General features: G+C 38.1%; 1 protein-coding gene across 2 annotated transcripts in view; it reads left to right on the forward strand.

Annotated features, from left to right (window-relative positions):
* The window catches only part of RAB38 (RAB38, member RAS oncogene family), a 170,440-nt gene that overhangs the window by 80,043 nt on the left and 69,274 nt on the right, over positions 1 to 21,123 (forward strand). The window lies entirely within an intron of this gene.

Consider the following 21,123-nt stretch of genomic DNA (forward strand, 5'->3'; position numbering starts at 1 on the left):
AGGATAAAGGATGAGTTACATTAAGACACACTTTGTTTAGAGGTAAGTACACACAGGACTACAGTGGGCATAACTGGGGAACACAATCACTTGAATATGACAAGTAAATGAAGTAATAATCACAGATGCTGAAAATTCATTACAGTGAATTATTATTTATAATCTTTAGTACCAACTTTTTGCCAACCACTTTGCATATAACTACTTAATCTTCATGAAAATGTCACATGATAATAATTAAAACCAAAAACCAAACCCATTGCCACTGAGTCAATTCTGACTCATAGTGACCCTATAGGACAAAGTAAAACCACCCCATAAGGTTTCCAAGGCTGTAATGTTTATGAAAGCAGACTGCCATGTCTTTCTTTCACGGAGCAGCTGATAGGTTTGAACCGCCAACCTTTAGGTTAGCAGCCAAGCACGTAACCACTGTACCACCAGGGCTCCTTTAGGAAACTAAAGGTAAGAGATACTTAGAAACACTCCCAATATCATATAGCTAGAAGGTTAAAGTGCAAACACTCAAACTCAAATTTGGGTGGCTCGAATGATCATGTTTTCCTAATTAAATATGCCTCCAAATGACTATGTTTTTGTATCACCATAGTTTGGATGATACTAATTTTTAAGGTTACATATTTATTCGTGTGTATGTATCAGTCAAGGTTCAATCAGGAGACAGACATCTCAGTAAATTGAAAAGGAAAAATTTAGTATAAGGAATTATTAACTAAAAAGAGATTAACTATGAAGAGAAGTAAAGAGAACTCTAAAGAATACAGGAATAGGAGCTATAGAGAGCAGTCACCACTTCTCAGGCTGAGGGAGAGCATTCAAAGAAGAAGAAAATCGGAAGAACCTCACCATTACCACCACTCCTCACCCAAGGCTGAGATTCATACTTTGTAGGAAAAGAATGAGGACTTTCACTTAGGTGTCCTACGCCAAAGAAAATGATCAGAAAACCACTTGATGGGAATTCACTCGCCTGAGTGCAGCTGAAACTCACTGGAGGATACATATCACTGGATCTTGTGCCCATCACTGGCAAAGAAGCTTTCTGCAAGAAAGATCTCTGCAGTCCAGAAAGCTATCAGCCATGCAGTAGAAGCAAAACGAAAAGCACTGGAGCCAGAGACTCTCCTTCCTCCTGTAGTACCTCTACAGCGCCCTCTATTGACAAGGCTGACATTGGGCTTGCTGGCGAAGGAGAAGTGTTCACAGGGTTCAGCTCCAGTATCAAAAATCAGGGACAAGAAAGGTGCATTGGGTGTAACATATAGGAGAGGATAGATAGCGTGTTGGAAGGAGCAACATATCAGAATCTGGTGTGTGTTTTTGTGAGTAAAGATAGGGAAAGAGAAGAGAATGATAATGTCATATTTATTAAAAGGGGCATGGGCTAAGGAAAGTTGAGAACCATTGCCATAAATGCTGGTTAGGCATCTGCATGAGGTATGTGCCTGCCTGTATCACCATGCCTATTTGACTTAACCTTTGAGAGAAAGTTTAATAGCATGGAGTTTGAGGACATTGGTACTGAAATGGCAATGCCTACAATTCAGCTACCACCTTCACTACTTGGTATTCATGGGATCTTGAGCAATACACTTAATATCTCTGTGGTAGAGACTGCTGGTTGTCATTTAATAACTTTCTTCTTACACGAGCATTGAAGCTAAAGACAAAATTTCCTAGCCTCCCTTGTAGTATTGCCATGTGATTAAATTTTATACACATCCGTGATTAATTTGTTCGAATAAACTCTCATAGGTAAAACTGCTGAATCAAAGTTGATACAAACTTACTTTCCAGTAAGCTTGTACTAAATTTCATTCTCATCAGTGATGTTTGAAAATTCCTAAAGAAACCAACTCTGTACGATCATCTCTGCTACTCATCCTCGTAAGGCCTGCAGAAGGCCTTACAGTGTGTGTGTTGGGAAGGAGGGAAACTGTATAAGGAGAAAAGAAAGCTTTACAGACAACAAAAATGTGTTATCAGATTGCAGCAATGTCACTTTCAACTGGGGAACTGACTAAATGCAGATTGTAGTCTCTTCCCTCCTCCTTGCTTGTAGTACCATTGGGAAGGATCAATGTACTACTCTCTAGTAGCTGGGGGAAAGGGCTATGGCAGGAAAAATAAATCTAATCAAAAGCAGGATTTCCTAAGAACTATTTTGTCTACTTGAAAGATGACCCTGCAGGCTCCTGCAAAACCTGGTTGCCCATAATATTACTCAAATTAATAAGGCAAGTCTTTGTGTTTTATGGTTAGTATTACAATAGCATTTATTTCACCAAACACGTGATTACAATTTTGAATTACTAATAGAATTATCATGGTTTGTTTTACATCCATGGCCATAAAATTTACTTTCCGAAATAGTACTGACATTTTTTTACACCCTTAACTCTGTATAAATTAGAATTGTAATCAATGAATACAGATATAACTTTTTTCTCCTAAATATTTAGCCTTCTATTTTAATCATAGATGAAAAAGATTAATATATTGGATTGATAGACTATAAAATATGAACTATCAAGGACTATTGAACTATGGCTTCTTATGTTAACATGACATTATAAAGTACTTTCTCATACTATCTTCTTATTTTTTTGAGGCTACAGATCTTATGACAAGTCATCTCACCCACCCTTTCTCCTTTCTTTTGCCCAGAACCCATAAAAGGGGAATTCCATAAATGCATCCCAATTTTCCTTGCCTGGCCTTGTATCAGAATTTATGATATCTGTCAATATTGCACAATCCCCATTCTTGGGAATTTGGGCTAGGGGTCAGGTAGATTTTTTTATTTATTTTTTATTGTTTTTATGAAAAGATATCAGAAGTTGCCCCTGATTGTATACTTTTGGATAAAGCTCTAAGGATGAAGTGCCAAATATGTAGATTTCTTACTATGATGAGTACAACACAATCAGACTAATTAGTAAAATAATCATGTGCATGTTTAATTCTCACTAATTAGCCCTCCCTAAAGAATATTAATGACATACCACCAATCAGTTGCTGTACAGTTGTGTACAGAAGTAGATCTCTAAGCCTTTCTTCTGAAGCTCCTTTGGGTGGCCTTGAACCTCCAACCTTTCAGTTAACAGCCAAGTGTGTCAACAGTCTGCACCACCCTGGAACTCCATTAATGGCATAAAGATGGTTAAACTATAGCATTGCTCTTCTCCACAAATTTCTATTAAAATGTCTGTCTTCAGCCTTATTTTAAAGAATTCAAAACAGGCGTTGACACACTGACGGTCTATAAATACACCTTGGCTTGTGTGGTGCGCAAGGGTACATAATGGTTAAGGCTGCACGTTCTGGAGGCAGATGACCTGGATTCTCTCGTGGCCCCACCATCACTAGCTAGACTAACTTGGGAAAATTAGATTCTTTCTCCCTCAGTTTCATCACTTGTAAAATTAAGACAAAAAGAGTTCCTAATCATTCAGTTGTTGAATGCATTAGATGAGATAATCTCTGCGAAGTATTGTGAAGAGTCCCTGGCATATAGCACTGAGAAAATATTAACTATATTATTCTTACATAATCGAAATGATCACAAGGCAAAAGGTACACCTTGATTTTATGGGCCACCAAGAGTCTGCTGTGTAGCAGCCATACATTTGGTTTTAAAAGAGAGATTAGACCCCAAACTCTTGTCCTAAGAGAACATCAAGCACTACCAGTGTTGGAAGAGACCCATCTGGCACATCTTAACATATGATCCATTCTTAGATGTGCACGCGTGTGTGTCACATGCACCTGCACATGGGCACACACGCACATGCACACTCCTGTGTTTAATTCAGCTGTACTTACACTACGAATTAATTTAATCTCCTTAGGAGATTCTAATAGATAACAATGGAATGTTAATGTGACATAAACAGAATTTCCACCTGTAACCATTTGAGGTACATTTCTCCTCCCACCTCCACTCTTTTTGAATTTTGGCACAAAGAATACCTGAGAGACACCAGAAGAGATAGAAGGACACTGTCAAAATTCAGAAACAAAATAACATAACAGAAATTTCCTTAAGACCCAGAGCAAAAAAGTCACTGAATATCTAATAAAAAGCCAGGCTTTGATTTTAATCCCAGAGTTTATTTTTCATCAGTCCGTTGCCTTTTTACGTACTATACATAATCAGTTCGCATAACACAAAATTGCTTAGGCAAATTTCTCATTCTATTTATATTTTGTATGGTGATTTTTCACATCAAATCTAATTCCATTGGGTTTTGAATGATTATTAAAAATAAACAGAAATAATTATAAACCTTTATTTGAAACAAACAACAGCAAAAAGAGAAGCATTTCCATTTCCATTTTTACTCTATGCTCAATTAAAAACTCAGAAAAACTTAAGATAGAATTAGCCTTTCCAAAAAGAGTCTTTTTTCTTACCAAAAACAAAACAGAAAAAAACATTTTCAGTATCCTGCTTGTTAAGAAGACACAAAATGAAGATGGACTCTCTTTAAACAATTTAAGATTTTGTTCTATTCTTAAGGATATTATGGAGAAGCCCGGAGTAAATACAGTATATAGAAGCTTGTTTCAGTCAAAGTTCCACAAGAAAAAGAGAACCAGCAGTAGACATTGATAGATATAGACAGACAGACTTATTGAAAGGAATTGGCCTGTGCAAATGTGGAACTGGGCAAGTCCAAAATCCATAGGCAGGCAGGAATGCTGCTGTACATGTCTAAACTTTATGGCTTGGTGGGTCAGATAACATTCAGTTCATGATAGGAAGCTCAGGTTGCAAAGTAATTTGGCGGTACATGGTGAAGTCTTCAGTCTCTACTAAGGCCCAGTAGCAAGCTAAATGCTGTTTCTTAAGGGCTGTGCTCCAAAATGCTATGGACCTACACTGTGATTCACCATAGGAGCCTTACAAAAGATCCAAACAACATCTGTATCTGACACTAACACTTCAAACACCATCAGAGCTGCTGAATTGTATGTCCCTTGTGTCAGAGCAGTTGAATGACAGCCTGGATCTGTTTCAGAGCCTTCTCTGTTCTGGGACCTACTCAAACATCTTTTTTGATTACTCAGTAAATAGGCCTGAGTAGGACCTTCAAATGAGGAATATACTGCCTCTAAAATCTAAAAGGCCAACGAGGCATTGTGTCTGTCACTTGGTTGTAGGAAGGGCAGATGTAAACAATTTATCCTTCCCCTTAGTAAAGATATTGCAACATGCCCCAGACCACTAGACCCCTAGAAATTTCACCAAGGTGAAAGGCCCTTGAACTTTTGTTTGATTTATTTCCCTCCCTTTGACACACAAATATATTACCAATATGTCTAGACTAGTTGCTATTTCTTGCTCACTAGGTCCACGGCACGGGGTTTTTTTAGATCCAATTAGCATAATATCATCAATGTAATGGACCAGTGTGATGCCTTGTGGAAGGAAAAGGCCATCAAATTACTGTGGACTAAATTATGACACAAGGCTGGAGAGTTGATATAATCTTGAGGTAGGACAGCAAAGGTGTATTTCTGGCCTTGCCAGCAGAAAGCAAATTGCTTCTGATGAAATTTACTGTTATGTATCAAGAAAAAAAATAATTGCCAGATTAATATGTGCACACCAGGTACCAGAAGAATAGAATATTGATAAAGTGGTATTATTTTGTGATGTAGTTTTATATGTACTATGGCGTTCAGTCATCATAGCCACCTATTGTTAAGGTACTTTTTCAAGACCTCAGTTATCCAGAAACACAATGAGAACTCATTCACCTTCTTCAGAAGCCCTATCCTGTCCTCTTCTTATTTTCCAGGTATTCTGCTTGGGTAGGATTTTCTTAAAATTTGAAGGTGATAGAGGTTGGGTATAAAAATGATGAGGTAAATAGAGGGAATTAAGAAACGAAGGAACTCCAGTCCTTTTTTGGAGTAGTTAATGGATTCGGATCTGGTACTCATTATATCTCCACCACATCTCCTTTGTGAGTCAAAGCTGAGATCACACCACATGGTACTCTGAGGAGGATCAGAGCATCCCTGAGGCATCCTGGCTATGCCCTGGGCAAGATTCCACACTTTATTCTGGGTTACTCTTTATGTTCCTGTAGAACTAGGTATATGTATTATGCTCAAAGATTGTTCTACATTCCAAATGCAGACTCAGTGTTTTCTCAAAAGTTTATAAACTCTTGGCACAAATACAGTGCTGTACTTCTTCTGTACTTAGCTCACAATCAAGTAGGTGCTAAATGCATGCTGTTTCTCTGATTGAGTTTGTCCAAGCTGTGTAGCTGGAATTAGACCTGGAACACTTTCCATTCCCTACAAAGTGATAGGCACTTCATGCCGTATCCTGGAAAGCCATAAGAAATGGTAATGAAAAGGGAAGACTCTTCTTTATGTGTAAAGTCATGTCAATTTTAATCTAGAAAGTCTAGCATTTCAGCTTTCTATGTAGAAACAGAATTAAAAAAATATATGGGCGTATAGATCTCTTTGTATTTTCTTATGAAGAATTTTTTTCTATTTAAAATTCTATACACATAGAAATTCTGTTTCTTCCCTCCAAAAATAGCAGATAGACAAAAAAAATTCACCATAAACACACTACTGAAAGATGTACTTTGTTGATCTTTTGGTATAGGCATATCTAGATTATTTGACATGTACACATTTTTTATTTTAACAATAGGACTGTCTTCTCTGTTGACATTGTTTTTCTTTTACCAGTGGTTTCTTCCTTTATTTCTTTCCTTTTTTATTTTTGTTGTAATAGAATTCTTTCCTCAAGTGTAATTCACTTATTCAACACATTATTAGCATTGTTAAAGTTGTTGGGGATTAAGCAATGAATAAAGCAAAGTTCTTGCTCTCATGGAAGTTATATTCTAATGGATTTGGATGGCCAATAGACAAATATATGATACATTAGGTGTTTGTGAATTTCATGGAGAAAAATAAAGATGTATAAAGACTCTGGAGCAAAAGTGAAATAAGGAAACCAAAGTCTCAAAGAAGAAACTAGTAGTCTACAGGATTAATAGTCTACATGAACCACAGCCTCATCTATCCTGAGACGAGAAGAACTTGATGGTTCCTGGCCACCACTACTGACCATTCTGATCAAGGCCATGATAGATGGACCCTGATAGAATAGGAAACTGTGTGGTGTAGTGGTTAAGTACTACAGCTTCTAACCAAAAGATGAACAGTTCAAACCCACCAGGCATACCTTGGAAACTCTATGGGGCATTTCTACTCTGTCCTATAGGGTAGCTATGAGTCGGAATCAACTCAATGGCAATGGGTTTGGTTTTTGGTTTTCTGATAGAATAGGATAAAAATGTGGAACAGAATCTGAAATTCCTTAAAAATCAAACAAAACCAGTTTTACTAGACCAATTGACACTGGAGCTTACCCCAAGAATATTGCTCTGAGATACTCTTTAAAACTTGAACCAAAACTAGCCCCTGAGGTCACCTTTTAGATAAATAACAGATCAGCTCACAAAATGAAGAATATCATGAATGAGTATTGTGTTCCTTTAAAAAATTATCTATCTGAGCCTAAACGGTCAACATTTACTTTAAGACAAAGATGAGAATGTAAAGGGGCAGGGAAACTAGATTAATAGAAACTGAACAACTATATATATATGTGTATATATATATATATATACACATATATATATATTTATTTGTGTTTTCAGTGAAAGTTTACATAGTAGATTAGCTTCCTATTCCACAATTTCTACACAAATTGTTCAATGACATTGGTTACATTCTTCACAATTTGTGAACATTCTTAATACTTCCGTTCTAGTTGTTTGACGCATTGAACACTAGTGACCAAAGACCAGACGAGTTGTAGGATGACATCAAGGACATCATCCATTAAGAAAGCAAGAGGTCATTGAAAAGACAGGAAAGAAAGAAAAGACCAAGATGGATGTCAGAGGAGACTCTGAAACTTGCTCTCGAATGTCAAGCAGCTAAAGCAAAAGGAGGAATTGATGAAGTAAAAGAACTGAACAGAAGGTTTCAATGGGCGGCTCAAGAAGACAAAATAAATATTATAATGACATGTGCAAAGAGCTGGAGATGGAAAACCAAAAGGGAAGAACACAGTTGGCATTTCTCAAGGTGAAAGAACTGAAGAAAAAATTCAAGGCTCGAGTTGCAATAGTGAAGGATTCCATGGGGAAAATATTAAACGACACAGGAAGCATCAAAAGAAGATGGAAGGAATACACAGGGTCATTATACCAAAAAGAATCAGTCGATCTTCAGCCATTTCAAGAGGTGGCATATGACCAGGAACCAATGGTACTGAAGGAAGAAGTCCAAGCTGCTCTGAAGGCATTGGCGAAAAACAAGGCTCCAGGAATTGATGGACTATCAGTTGAGATGTTTCAACAAACAGATGCAGTGCTGGAGGTGCTCACTCATCTATGCCAAGAAATATGGAAGACAGCTTCCTAGCCAACTGACTGGAAAAGACTCATATTTATGCCTATTCCCAAGGAAGGTGATCCAACCGAATGTGGAAATTATAGAACAATATCATTAATATCACACACAAACAAAATTTTACTGAAGATCATTCAAAAACGGCTGCAGCAGTATATTGACAGGGAACTGTCAGAAATTGAGGCTGGTTTCAGAAGAGGATGTGGAACCAGGGATATCATTGCTGATGTCAGATGGATCCTGGCTGAAAGTAGAGAATACCAGAAGGATGTTTACCTGTGTTTTACTGACTATGCAAAGGCATTTGACTGTGTGGATCATAACAAATTACAGATACCATTGCAAAGAATGAGAATTCCAGAACACTTAACTGTGCTCATGAGGAACCTTTACATAGATCAAGAGGCAGTTGTTGGGACAGAACAAGGGGATACTTCATGGTTTAAAGTCAGGAAAGGTGTGCGTCAGGGTTGTATTCTTTCACCATACCTATTCAATCTGTATGCTGAGCAAATAATACTAGAAGCTGGACTACATGAAGAACAGGGCATCAGGATTGGAGGAAGGCTCATTAATAACCTGAGGTGTGCAGATGATACAGCCTTGCTTGCTGAAAGTGAAGAGGACTTAAAGCACTTATTGAAGAAGATCAAAGACCGCAGCCTTCAGTATGGATTGCACCTCAACATAAAGAAAACAAAAGTCCTCACAACTGGACCAATGAGCAACATCATGATAAACGGAGAAAAGATTGAAGTTTTCAAGGATTTCATTTTACTCGGATCCACAATCAACAGCCCTGGAAACAGCAGTCAAGAAATGAAAAGACACATTGCATTGGGTAAATCTGCTGCAAAGGACCTCTTCCAAGTGTTGAAGAGCAAAGATGTCACCCTGAAGACTAAGGTGCACCTGACCCAAGCCATGGTATTTTCAATTGCATCATATGCATGTGAAAGCTGGACAATGAATAAGGAAGACCGAAGAATTGACACCTTTGAATTGTGGTGTTGGCGAAGATTATTGAGTATACCATGGACTGCCAAAAGACCAAACAAATATGCCTTAGAAGTACAGCCAGAATGCTCCTTAGAGGCCAGGATGGTGAGACTGTGTCTTACATACTTTGGACATGTTGTCAGGAGGGATCGGTCCCTGGAGAAGGACTTCATGCTTGGCAGAGTACAGGGTCAGCAAAAAAGAGGAAGACCCCCAACGAAGTGTGCTGACACAGTGGCTGCAACAATGAGCTCAAGTATAACAACAATTGTAAGGATGGCTCAGGACCAGGCAGTGTTTTGTACTGTTGTGGATGGGGTTGCTATGAATCAGAACCGACTTGACAGCACCTAACAACAACAACAAATCTTTATGGAAGCAGACTGCCACATCTTTCTCCCATGGAGCAGCTGGTGGGTTTGAACCACTGACCTTTTGGTTAGGAGTAGACTGCTTTAACTACTACGCCACCAGGTCTCTGTATATAGATTAGCCAAATAAATCTTCTATGATGAGGTGAGGTTTGAGCATAGATCTGAGGGAATAAGAAACTAAGTTATGGAGATATCTAGACAGAAAGATTAAAAAAAAAATTTTAAGGTGGGGATATGATTGGACTCTCAAGGAAATCCATAGAGGACAGTGTGGCTTAAAGAAACTTAGCAAGGGAGAATTGTAGTGAAAGAGATCATGAAAGTATTGATAATCATGATGTAAGACTTTTCACCTTGACTTTTAATTTGAATAAAATAGGAAACCATTAGAGAATACTGTGAAGAGGAGTGACATGATCTATTGAACGTTTTAAAAAGGTCACTGTGCATGCTGTGAGGAGATGAGTATATAGGCAGAGAGACCAGGTAAGATAATATTGTAGTAACCCAAGGAAGTATTGATACTGGCTTGAATTAGAGTGGCAGTGGAGGGGGTGATGAAAGTCATTGGGTCCTGATTTGAAGGTAGAACGAAAGAAATTTCCTGATAGGTGGGACATGAGGTGTCAATGAAGAAAATCTTGTCCTCTGTTAGGAGTGAAAGAAAAAGAGTTTTATTGAGGAATAACAACAGCTATAGCTGGACAGCACTAGGTAGAAATACAAAGTACTCCACAGTTAAAGATGACAGAGAGGTCTATATACATAGCGAACAAAGGAAAGGTAGGGGTTAATGATTCATTGGAAATAAGATCAGCTTCACCTTGAAGTTCTTTGAAATGTGAAAGTGGATCACTTGGTTAGGAAGGAGTGAGTCACATTTAGGTAAGAGGTTGCTGCTGGTTTTGTTCTATGTGACTGTAGAATTGCGGTTGGTTGTTCGTTTTTTTCCAGGAGCAAATTGTTTACATCTTACATCTTGACAATTCTTCCCAAATGTTTTACATTGTGACAGGTTCAGTTAGTTATGAAAACATTCTTCCCAAGAACAATCGGTTACATCTTGACACAATTGTTTGAATTCTGACCTTTTTTTTTCCTGACATGAGTGCCTCTAGTTTGAAACTTTTCCATTTACAGAGGTCTTAGAGAAATAAAAAACATCTGAGGTTTTTGACTTTGTTACTGAAAGGATGGAGTTGACATCTGCTGAAATAGCAAAACCTGTTGGTAGAGCATGATTTGGGGGATAGTAGAGAATATCAGGAGTCAAATTTGGGCTAGTTAAATTTGAGATACCAACTAGAGATAGGCAATTGGTCATATGTTATTAGAATCAGAAGCAATGTCTTAGGGGAGTTAAAACATTGAGAGTCATCGGCTTATAGGCAAGACTGAGAAAGAGGAGAGAGGAGGTTGAGATGTCTGCTTTTGTTGGTCATACGCCCAGATGTTGTTTCTAGATGCCGTAGAGTCAATTTAGACTCATAGAATCAACGGAACAAAACCCTGCCCAGTCCTATGCCATCCTCACAATCGTTGCTATGTTTGAGCCAATCGTCGCTGACCCCTTACTTTACCAATCATTATGTCCTTCTCTAGGGATTGGTCCCTCCTGATAACATGTCCAAAGTACATGAGACAAAGTCTCACTGTCTTTGCTTCTCAGAAGCATTCTGGCTGTACTTTTTCCAAGACAGATTTGTTCATTCATCTGGCAGTCCATGGTATATTCAATATTCTTCACCAACACCATTGTTCAAAGGCATCAATTCTTATTTGGTCTTCCTTATTCATGGACCCAGCTGTTAGGATTCACTAATTGCGTGCTTATTACTCTATTTTTTTTTTTTGGACAATGTCGTGGGGCATAAATCACTCTTTAAGAGTTTCATCAAATTGAATTCAGGCCCCCTTTCAGAGTTTGTTTTTGAGGTCACCACAATCTCCATTGTTTTCTAGACCTCCCTTAGGCTTGAAATTCTTCATACTCTTTTCTAAATAAAGCCAGTTCCCTTGGGGAGAGTTTTAGAGTTGACTTCCCTTATGGACTACCTCTCCTCTTGGCCAAAACCTCTGCATCACAGCTTCAGGGCTGAGCGTGTGGATAGTGGCCTGTATCTCTCAGAGTGATACCATTAGTGGTGTGCTAGGTGAGGGCAGTAGTCTCTGGTCTTCTTGGCTTCCCTCTCCTGACACAGACCTCTGCCCCCTTTGAGTGAGTTGGTTAGAAGACAATCCGGGCCACGGTATTCTTGGCCTGCTGCAGGCTTTGAATAGAGCTTCTGCCATAGAGTTGGGGACTAGGTGGAGGGAAGGAGTCCCTCACCTCTTGGCCACACCTGCCTGAAATTTATGTATTGCAACACAGCTGGAAGGAGGAATAAGAAATGCTAGCAAGCTGCCCCTTCTTAGGAGCTAGCACAGCCCTTGACTGGGAGCTGGGAGGAGAAGGAGCCCCTTCTCCTTGGCCACACTTGCCAGGGAGCTTCTGTTATGCTGTGTTGGGGGAAGAGGATGGCTCCAGTACCACAGGCACTTGCTATTCTTGCCAATATTTAGTATATTTCCCTAAGTAAATGTTTATGTGCTGTATCCTCTTAATTTTCAGAGATTTTCAATGGATGCATTTTCATAATTTCTATCAGTTTTGCTTGTTTTATTGGAGAAAGGTTCTATAGAGCACCTCACACTGCCATTCCAGCAGCATCAGGTATTTTGGAAGTATAATTATCAATTACTTGTAACCTGGTAGAGTAGTAATAGTATATGTAGTGTGGGTGGTTTGGTGGTAGAATGAGGCAGAAAAGTAAAGTCTACTAGCCCTTTCAGGTTTCTAGCTTGATCTGGTGATTTGATAAACCATGATGTAAGCCAATACACAGTGGGTTTGAGGATATGCATGTGAAAGCATGTTTAGGAGATCAGGCAGAGGATAAGAAATAAAACACAAGGCACCTCTTTTAAAAGATTTTGACAGAGTAGTTTGGCACAAAGCCAGAACAGATGGAATTTAAATTACTTAATAACAGGTTGAAGCCAGACGGTAATCCTCTGGGACACTGAGAACATCAATGGAATCCATAGCTGTAGATGGAAGACAACACTTTCCTGAGTAAATTCCTGTTTCTTTGTTAACTCTTATTAAAATAGTTAAGGTTTTGTGGACATTCTCAGTAATATTTACAGGAAGTAGGAATACACAGTGAGTCATATTTTCCCAGTATCAGTTTTCATAAAACTTTAAAATTATGATCTTCAGTACCAAATAGCACTAGTTAGAAACCCAACTTTTCCACATAATATTGTGAATACTGTACAACTTTGAGTAAGGTATTCACCCTGACTCAGTTTCCTGATCAATAAAATGGGCATAATAATAGGTATTTTACAGAGTTCTTATAAGAATTAACTGAGATAATTAATTAAAGTCCTTAATACAGTGTCCACAACATAGTAAGTTCTCAGTGCACTTGAACATTTAGCAATAGAATCTACACAAAATGAAACACAGGGAGGAAAAAAACAAAACAAATGCCAAAAAAGTGAAGAGAGCCTCAGTGATCTTGCCTAACATACATTTAATTGTCATCCCAGAAAGAGAGAAAGGAGGGAGGGACAGAAAAGAAATAGTTGAAGAAATCATGGCAATTAACTTTTCATGCATGCAAATGAAAAGGAAGGTATCTTGCCAATTCTGTTTTTAAAATTTCAATTTAATGTGATCAACTTAATTTCAGATATTATATACGCCAATTCTAGAATTTTCATTTGATTGACTTTTATGGAATTGATTTTTTTAGTTAAATGTTCAATTTTTTAATTCTTCCTTTTCTGTTGCCTACTTTTTTTTTTCCTTTTTGATCATATAGTCTCATAATTTTTTTTTTAATTTGATTGCCTATTAAAAATATAGAGATTCAAGATGATGTTTTGTCCATCCTTTTCTTTATAGGCACATAGAGTGGGAACTGATCATCTTAATTCAGTCATGGGCAATTCTGAATCAAGGCTGAGTTGCAGCCCTAATAAGCTTTATTGTACCTCTATTTCTCCCTAACCCCTTAGGTTTTTCAACTGGGAACCCAATCTGATCTATTTTTCATACCTCCCCCTTAGTGAGTACTGAATTCCTGGGTGGTACAAATGGTTAATGGGCTTGGCTGCTAACTGAAAGGTTGGAGGTTGAAGTCCACCCAGAGGTACCTGGGAAGAAAGGCCTGGCATTGAAAATCCTATGGATAGAGTGAGAATGGTGACACAATGTGAAGTATGTAACCAGTGTCATTGAATTGTACATGTAGAAATTGTGAGTGGATATATGTTTGGTTGTGAATATTGCCACCAAACAAAACTCTGTGGTGCACAGTTCTACTGTGATGTACATGGGGGTCACCATAAGTTGGAATTGACTCTACAGCAACGGGGCCAGTTTCTTAGTGAGTACAGAAATCTAATCTTTGTTTCATGAGACTCCTGAAAATCCACACTCTGCTCTTTAGAGGCTTTCCATTTGGATTTTTAGCTTTCTGCCCCAAGTAGCTCTAGTACTTAGCACAATTCCTGAGGGGAAATCTGGAAGTGTGTTTAAAGTTCCTCAAGCCTCCTCCAAATGCTCTCTAGCAGTACACTACCACAGACTGAAAGCCTGAACTCTCACCCTCCTGTCCACCATCAGGACCAACAAACGTCACCAGGGTAAAGGCAGTACCAAAAGGCCAGCCCACGTGTCTGAGAGTTACAGCTCCTTTTAGTTCTAATTGCCTCTGTTGCTCACTGGTATTTTCAAACAGATATTTTCTGTATTTTATCAGGTTTTTCTAGTTGTTCTAGTCAGGAGCACTGTCCTGCCCTCAGCTAATTTGTGTTGTTTTCGTGAGGTGCCATCAAGTACCTGTCAAGTACATAATGACACTATGTACGCGAGAACGAAACACTGCCTGGTCCTGTACTATCCTCACAATCGTTGTGCTTTAGACCATTGTTGAGGCCCTTGGGTCAATCCATCTCATCCCAGGTCTTCCTCTTTTTTGCTAACCCTCTACTTCACCAAGCACGATGTCCTTCTCCAGGGACTGGTCACTCCTGATAATATGTCCAAAGTACGTGAGATGAAGTCTCACCATCCTTGTCTCTAATGAGTTTTCTGGCTATACTTCTTCCAAGACAGACTTGTTCATTCTTCTGGCAGTCCACGGTGTATTCAGTGGTCTTCGCCAGCTTGTTCATGGTGCCCCTGAAATGGAAGACAGGGACCTAAATTAACTAAACCTGCTGATCACTGAAACTAGAATTCGGGATTTAAAAGCTAAATCTAGTGACTTTTTTTCCTTTTTCATAAATCAATCTTTAGTTGCCATCTCTATTAATAATCATTTTTACCATTTCTATTAATGTTCATTGTATGGCAGGCAATGTTCCAAGAACTTTATATCCATAATCTCTCTTAATCCTCTCAATAATACCATGATGTAGGTCAACTGTTCCCATTTTGCAAATGAGGTCACTGAGACACAGAGTGTTCACACAGCTAGTAACAGAGAAAGCAGAGATTTGAAGCTGCATCTCTGTGACTTCAAAGCATTTTCTCTGAAACACTAAGCCGAATTACCTCACATGAGACACTTTTACAATGTGATTTACAGTTAGTCTGCCAATGATGTACTGAACTTCTAGAGCTCATTCATAAGTTGTAATATAAAATCAACTCTTGATTCAAAAAAAAAGAAAGGGAAAAAGTTCTAGCAGTTATAGTCCTCAGGGCCTTTGTGTTTATTGGCCACATTGGCTAAAATTTCCATTATGAAGCTCAACACTCAGGCCTCTACTGACGAGATGTTGATCACATTTTCCTGGAATTCACTCATCAAAGACAGGCAGTTCCTGGAAGAAGGGCCCTGCACATTGATTTCCTGATGGATGGTTCTAGTCACAGGGCCCCTATGCTTCAATAACATAGTATTTCAGGTGGACTGTGTTCAGAGGGCCATTTGTAGAGCAAGTTCTCACAGAATGTGTCCCCCCGCCCCCCCTACAAAAGAAAGAAATCCTCTCGAGAGCTTCAGCCAGGTGCTTAGAGGGTTCTGAGCTCTTTTGTAAGGAAAGCAAAAAAGAGAAAAGATTATTTATGTACTATTATCAAGGATAGGAAACCCTGGTGGCGTAGTGGTTAAGAGCTATGGTTGCTAACCAAAAGGATGGCAGTTCAAATCCACCAGGCGCTCCTTGGAAACCCTATGGGGCAGTTCTACTCTGTCCTATAGGGTCGCTAAGAGTAGGAATCAACTCGACGGCAATGGGTTTGGGTTTATCAAGGATGTATAATACTTCTTACTGATGATTTAGAATGGATTAGGTATTGTACTGTTTGCCAAGTAGTTTTTCAAGCAACCCACTGTCCCACGCCACATAAACAAAGCAAGGCAGAATTCCTCATTTGCAATGAGAAGATTGAGTCTCAGAGACAATAATTCATCTGACTATAATTCCAGTTATTACAATATGGTAACCTTCTCCTTTATAACCTTCAGATGCTCTCTAAATATATCCCCATCCTTCACACTTCAGAATATCTGTGCAGTCACCAAGAATCAGTATGAGACCACATAGCAATTATTCCCTACTGATTTGATTTACTACCAAGGTTCAGACATTAACCCCATGACTAAATAAGGTAGGTCATGGTGTACATGAGGCAAAACTCTGTGTGGAGAAGACAGAGAGGTTTATTACCCATCACAAAGTGGCTATGGAAATGCTAGCATTCTTGTTCTTTTTCATATTTTGTAGCCACGATTTAGAGCATGTCAACCCAGAGTATCTTTGATTATCAAAAGCCTTGCCCTATAAAAGGCCTATTCCTTTTTTGTTCTCATTTACTATTATCTAGCACAACATAAAAATTTTCTTTTCACTCTTCATCTACCTATCCAATGCATAACAAGGTGGAGTTGCTTTTTAGAGGAAAATTCATTGCTTCTTTCTGCAAGAATATCTGAGTGCAGATGAAATGAAACCGTAAATGTACGTAATTGGTAGATGGTGCCATTCATATTATCTGGTTAATAAATATTTTTTCATCATTGTGTGTCAGAAATTGTGTTAAATGCAGAAAATCCATCATTTGAGTTGTACTTCTTCTTAGGATGTAGAAAGTCTCAAGCAAATGCTGCTTCCATCCTAATAATGATAACAAGCTGGATAATCTATAAAATCGTAAAATTTTTTGAGCTCATTAGAGAATTGAAGGTAAATGGCAGCCACTTTGATAAGACGAAGAATTCACTTTTAGAAGAGCAGTAAGAGGAGGAGGAAGCTGCTATAGTCATCTATAAGAAGAAGGTAGATGGGGTTTTAATTAATTTTTAAAGCTTGAGGCACAAAGATCCCCACATCAACTCATCAGCTCTTTTTCGTTGGGCCTTCACTGAGATCTCACAAAAACTACTAGGAGCAGAGCAGTGGAATGAGACTTTCTCTGTGTGCCTATGTGCATGGCTACCTAAGTCTGACGGTGGAGCAAGAGAACCAAGAGAAAACTCTGCATTCCAGTCACTGAGTACTAGGAGATGGCATTGTACCACTGGAGGGAAGGCAGGAGTGCCCTTAGAGGTTCCTGCAACCCAAGACACAGGTGCACAGGCCCTGTCTAATTCTGGAGGACAATTACAGGAAACCATCCAGCACTGCAGGCTTCACACTAATTATGAGAGCAGCACTTTACCACTGGGGAAGTTTGAAGACTGGTGCACAGAATGTAACTAAAATAATAATAAAGCCCAGATCTAGTTCAACTACAGACGACATTGACCTAAATGCTCACACCAATAGCCTACCAGGGGAGTAGGTATGTACTTTTTTGAGCATAAATAGTATTTGCCTCAGTTTTGTCAGTCTCTATTGTTCAATTACAACAGTGTCTGGCACTCAATTAAAAATTATAAGGAAAAATTATTTGTAGCTAATAAACAAGACACTTGATGGAACCTGCATCAGATATTACCTGCATATTAGAATTTATCAGATACAGACTTCAGAATAACTATTATAAATATGTCAAAGCATCTCATGGCAAAGTGGGATAACTGATGTGAACAGATGGAGAATTTCAGAAAAGAGATTAAAACTATTGCAAAGAGCCAAATGGAAATTCTAGATGTGCAAAACATGATGTTAGACATGAAGAATTATTTTTATGGGCATATTTAGTAGCGTATACACAGCAGAGAAAAAAATCATTGACCTTGAAGACAAGTCAATAGAAATTATCCAAAATGAAATACAAAGAAGAAAAAAGAATGAGTCAAAAAAGAATTGACTGTACATAAGAGTATCAGCTGAGGCTATTTACGTACAACCAAAAACCTCATAGGATTTGGTTCCTTGGTTTGGAGGTTTAGGATCATGGTTTCATGGGACATCCCAGCTAATTGGCCTAATAATGTGTTTAGTGCTTCTGTTCTACCTACGAGTTGGTTGTGTGGTGCCTGAGATCTGAAAAGATAACAAGTGGCCATTTAAAGCACAACAACTGGTCTCTATTAGCCTGGAGCAACAAATGAAGGAGAATCAGGAATAAGAGGAGGATATGAAACGTGTAGCTAATTTCCTCAGTGAACAACTGCCTCCTTTGCCATGAGAACAGAATAACTGGATGGTGCCATTACAAAACATTTTGATCAAAGATTCTATAGAAGAATCCTGATCAAAAGGGGGAAATGCAGAACAGAATTTCAAATTCTCATGGACTCCAGTCTTTCTGGAGCCATGGTGGCTGGGCGAATCCCTAAAACTATTGCCCTGAGTTTAATCTTTAAACCTTAAACCAAAAATATCCCCTGAAGTCTTCTTAAAATCAAACGATACTTTGGCTTAAGTTGTAAAGAATGATTGCCTAAAGCATTGTGCTCTCTTTAAGATCTATTTATATGGGATCAAGGTGACATTAGAAACTTGAAGATTAGGCAGGAAACTTAGGGGGCAGTGAGTTTGTTAACGGGGAGGAACAACTCAGAAAAGGAGGGTGAGAATGGTTGCACAACTTGAAAAATGTAATCCATGTCACTTAATTGTACATATAGAAACTATTTTGGTATAGGTTTTGCTGTGTATGTTCTCAAAACAGCAACAAAATAAATAATCAAAAAAAGGAACAGATACTCCAGCATCTGTGACAACATCAAACAGTATAACATATGTGCAATAGAGTTCCAGAAAGAAAATAGAGGAGTCAGAATAAAAATATGAAGAGATAATCTCTGAGAAATTTCTAAAATAATGAAAGACAACAACAATATGAATACAAGAAGTTCAGAAAACCCCAAACAGGATAAATAAAAAAAGAAAAACATGTCACAATCAAACTGCTGAAAGCCACACATAAAATCTTGAAAGCAGACAGCAAATAAGAAACTTTTCATACAGGGTTATAATATGATTCTTATCACAGTTAACTTCTCATCAGGAACAATGGAGGACAGTAGGCAATGGAATGGCATGTTTAAAGTGCTGAAAGGAAAATGCTATCTCCAGCAAAAATATCCTTGAAAATAGAGATGAAATAAAGGTATTTTGGTCATACAAAAACTTAAAGAATTTATCTTCAGCAGATTTGCACTACAGAAACACTATAAGGAGTTCTATAGGCTAAAGGATAATGATATCGGATAGAAGCCTGGCTTTGCAAAAAGGAATAAAGAACTCCAGAATGAAAACTGGTCAGTAAACGTAAGAGAGTTTTGTTGAACAATATTCTACTTTTATATATACCAGTACCAGTTGCCATCATGTTAATTCCAATTCATGGTGACCCCATGTGTGCCAGAGTAGAGCTGTGCTCCATACGGATTTCAATGCCTAATTTTTTGGAAGTTGGTCACCAGGCCTTTATTCCAAGGCACAGTTGGTAGGCTTGAACTGCCAACCTTTCGGTTAACAGTCAAGCACATTAGCCATTTGCACTGCCAAAGGAACTCAGGTATCCACAGAGTGGTAGTTATCACATTCGTCCAACGCATGGAAGGTCCCCAATTCAAAACTGGACAATAACAAGAGACTTTTCATACACACATACCCTTAAATTGTTTTATAGACTATTGGCTATTTAAAGCAAAAATATTTACAAAGGCATGTGTGGTTTATATGTATGTAATGTAATGTAAGTAAAATATATGTTAATAAAAGTACAAAAATGGAAGATAGTAACTAAAACTATAAAAAAAAAAAAAAAAAACTATACCATGGTAAAATTCTTAGATTGTACATGAAGTACAAGGATATTTTTAACATAGACTGTGATAAGCCAAGTATACATTTATAATCTCTAAAAAAAAGCAACCTCTAAAAAATAACACAAAAACGAATTACTAAAAAGGCAAAATAGGTGATAAAACAGAATACTAAAAAATATTCAATTCACTCAAATCAGTCAGGAAAAAAGGAACAGAGGGATAAAGAGCAGATGGAACAAACAGAAATTAAGATGGAAGACTTATATCAACCATTTCAATATCTGCATTAAGTATAATTGGATTTAACCCCTAATAAAGTGCAGAGATTGTCAGGATGGATTTAAAAAGTGACACAACTTTATACTGTTTACAAGAAATACATAAAAACACAACTTGAATGAAAAAAGGTAAAATATGAAAACACTAAGCACAAGAAAATGGGTGTGACTTGTGATTCGAAAAGTTGCCCACCTGATAACACCTTACTGTAGAAACCCATCAGCCTTATCCTTTTTGACTTACATGTATCCCTGAATATAAACCTCCATTTCTCTCTTCATGGCATGCTTTATTTGCCCTCACTTTTATTTTTTACTCGAAAGCATTACTGTATTTTTTCTGACTGTTTATTATGAACCTAAAGCTATAAAAAATTTAAGTTACCATCTTCATCAAAATTTAGATTCTCTTTGGGGAAGCATGATACTGAACACATAGTAAGCGTTAAGTCATTTGTAAGGGCATTTCATTCTACAGAAATTCAGAAAAAAAGTCTGACAAGGATAGAGGTAAGATTAAACAGTGCTCTGAAGATATCAGGAGCCTCCTAACTGATCTCACTATTTCCAGTCTTGTCCTTCCTCTCAACCTTCCCTTAACAATAGATAATATTACCAGGTAATGATCTGATTATTTCCTTGCACATAACCCAATTCCCCACTGACCCCCACCCAGCAGGTGGCTCTATTTATGATTGTTAAAATTCAGTGTACGTGGGCTGAAGCCCAGGCCCAAAACTACAATATTTCTTTCTCCCC

Source organism: Loxodonta africana, chromosome 7 (assembly GCF_030014295.1).
Source record: "Loxodonta africana isolate mLoxAfr1 chromosome 7, mLoxAfr1.hap2, whole genome shotgun sequence".
In the NCBI taxonomy this organism is placed as follows: Eukaryota; Metazoa; Chordata; class Mammalia; order Proboscidea; family Elephantidae; genus Loxodonta; species Loxodonta africana.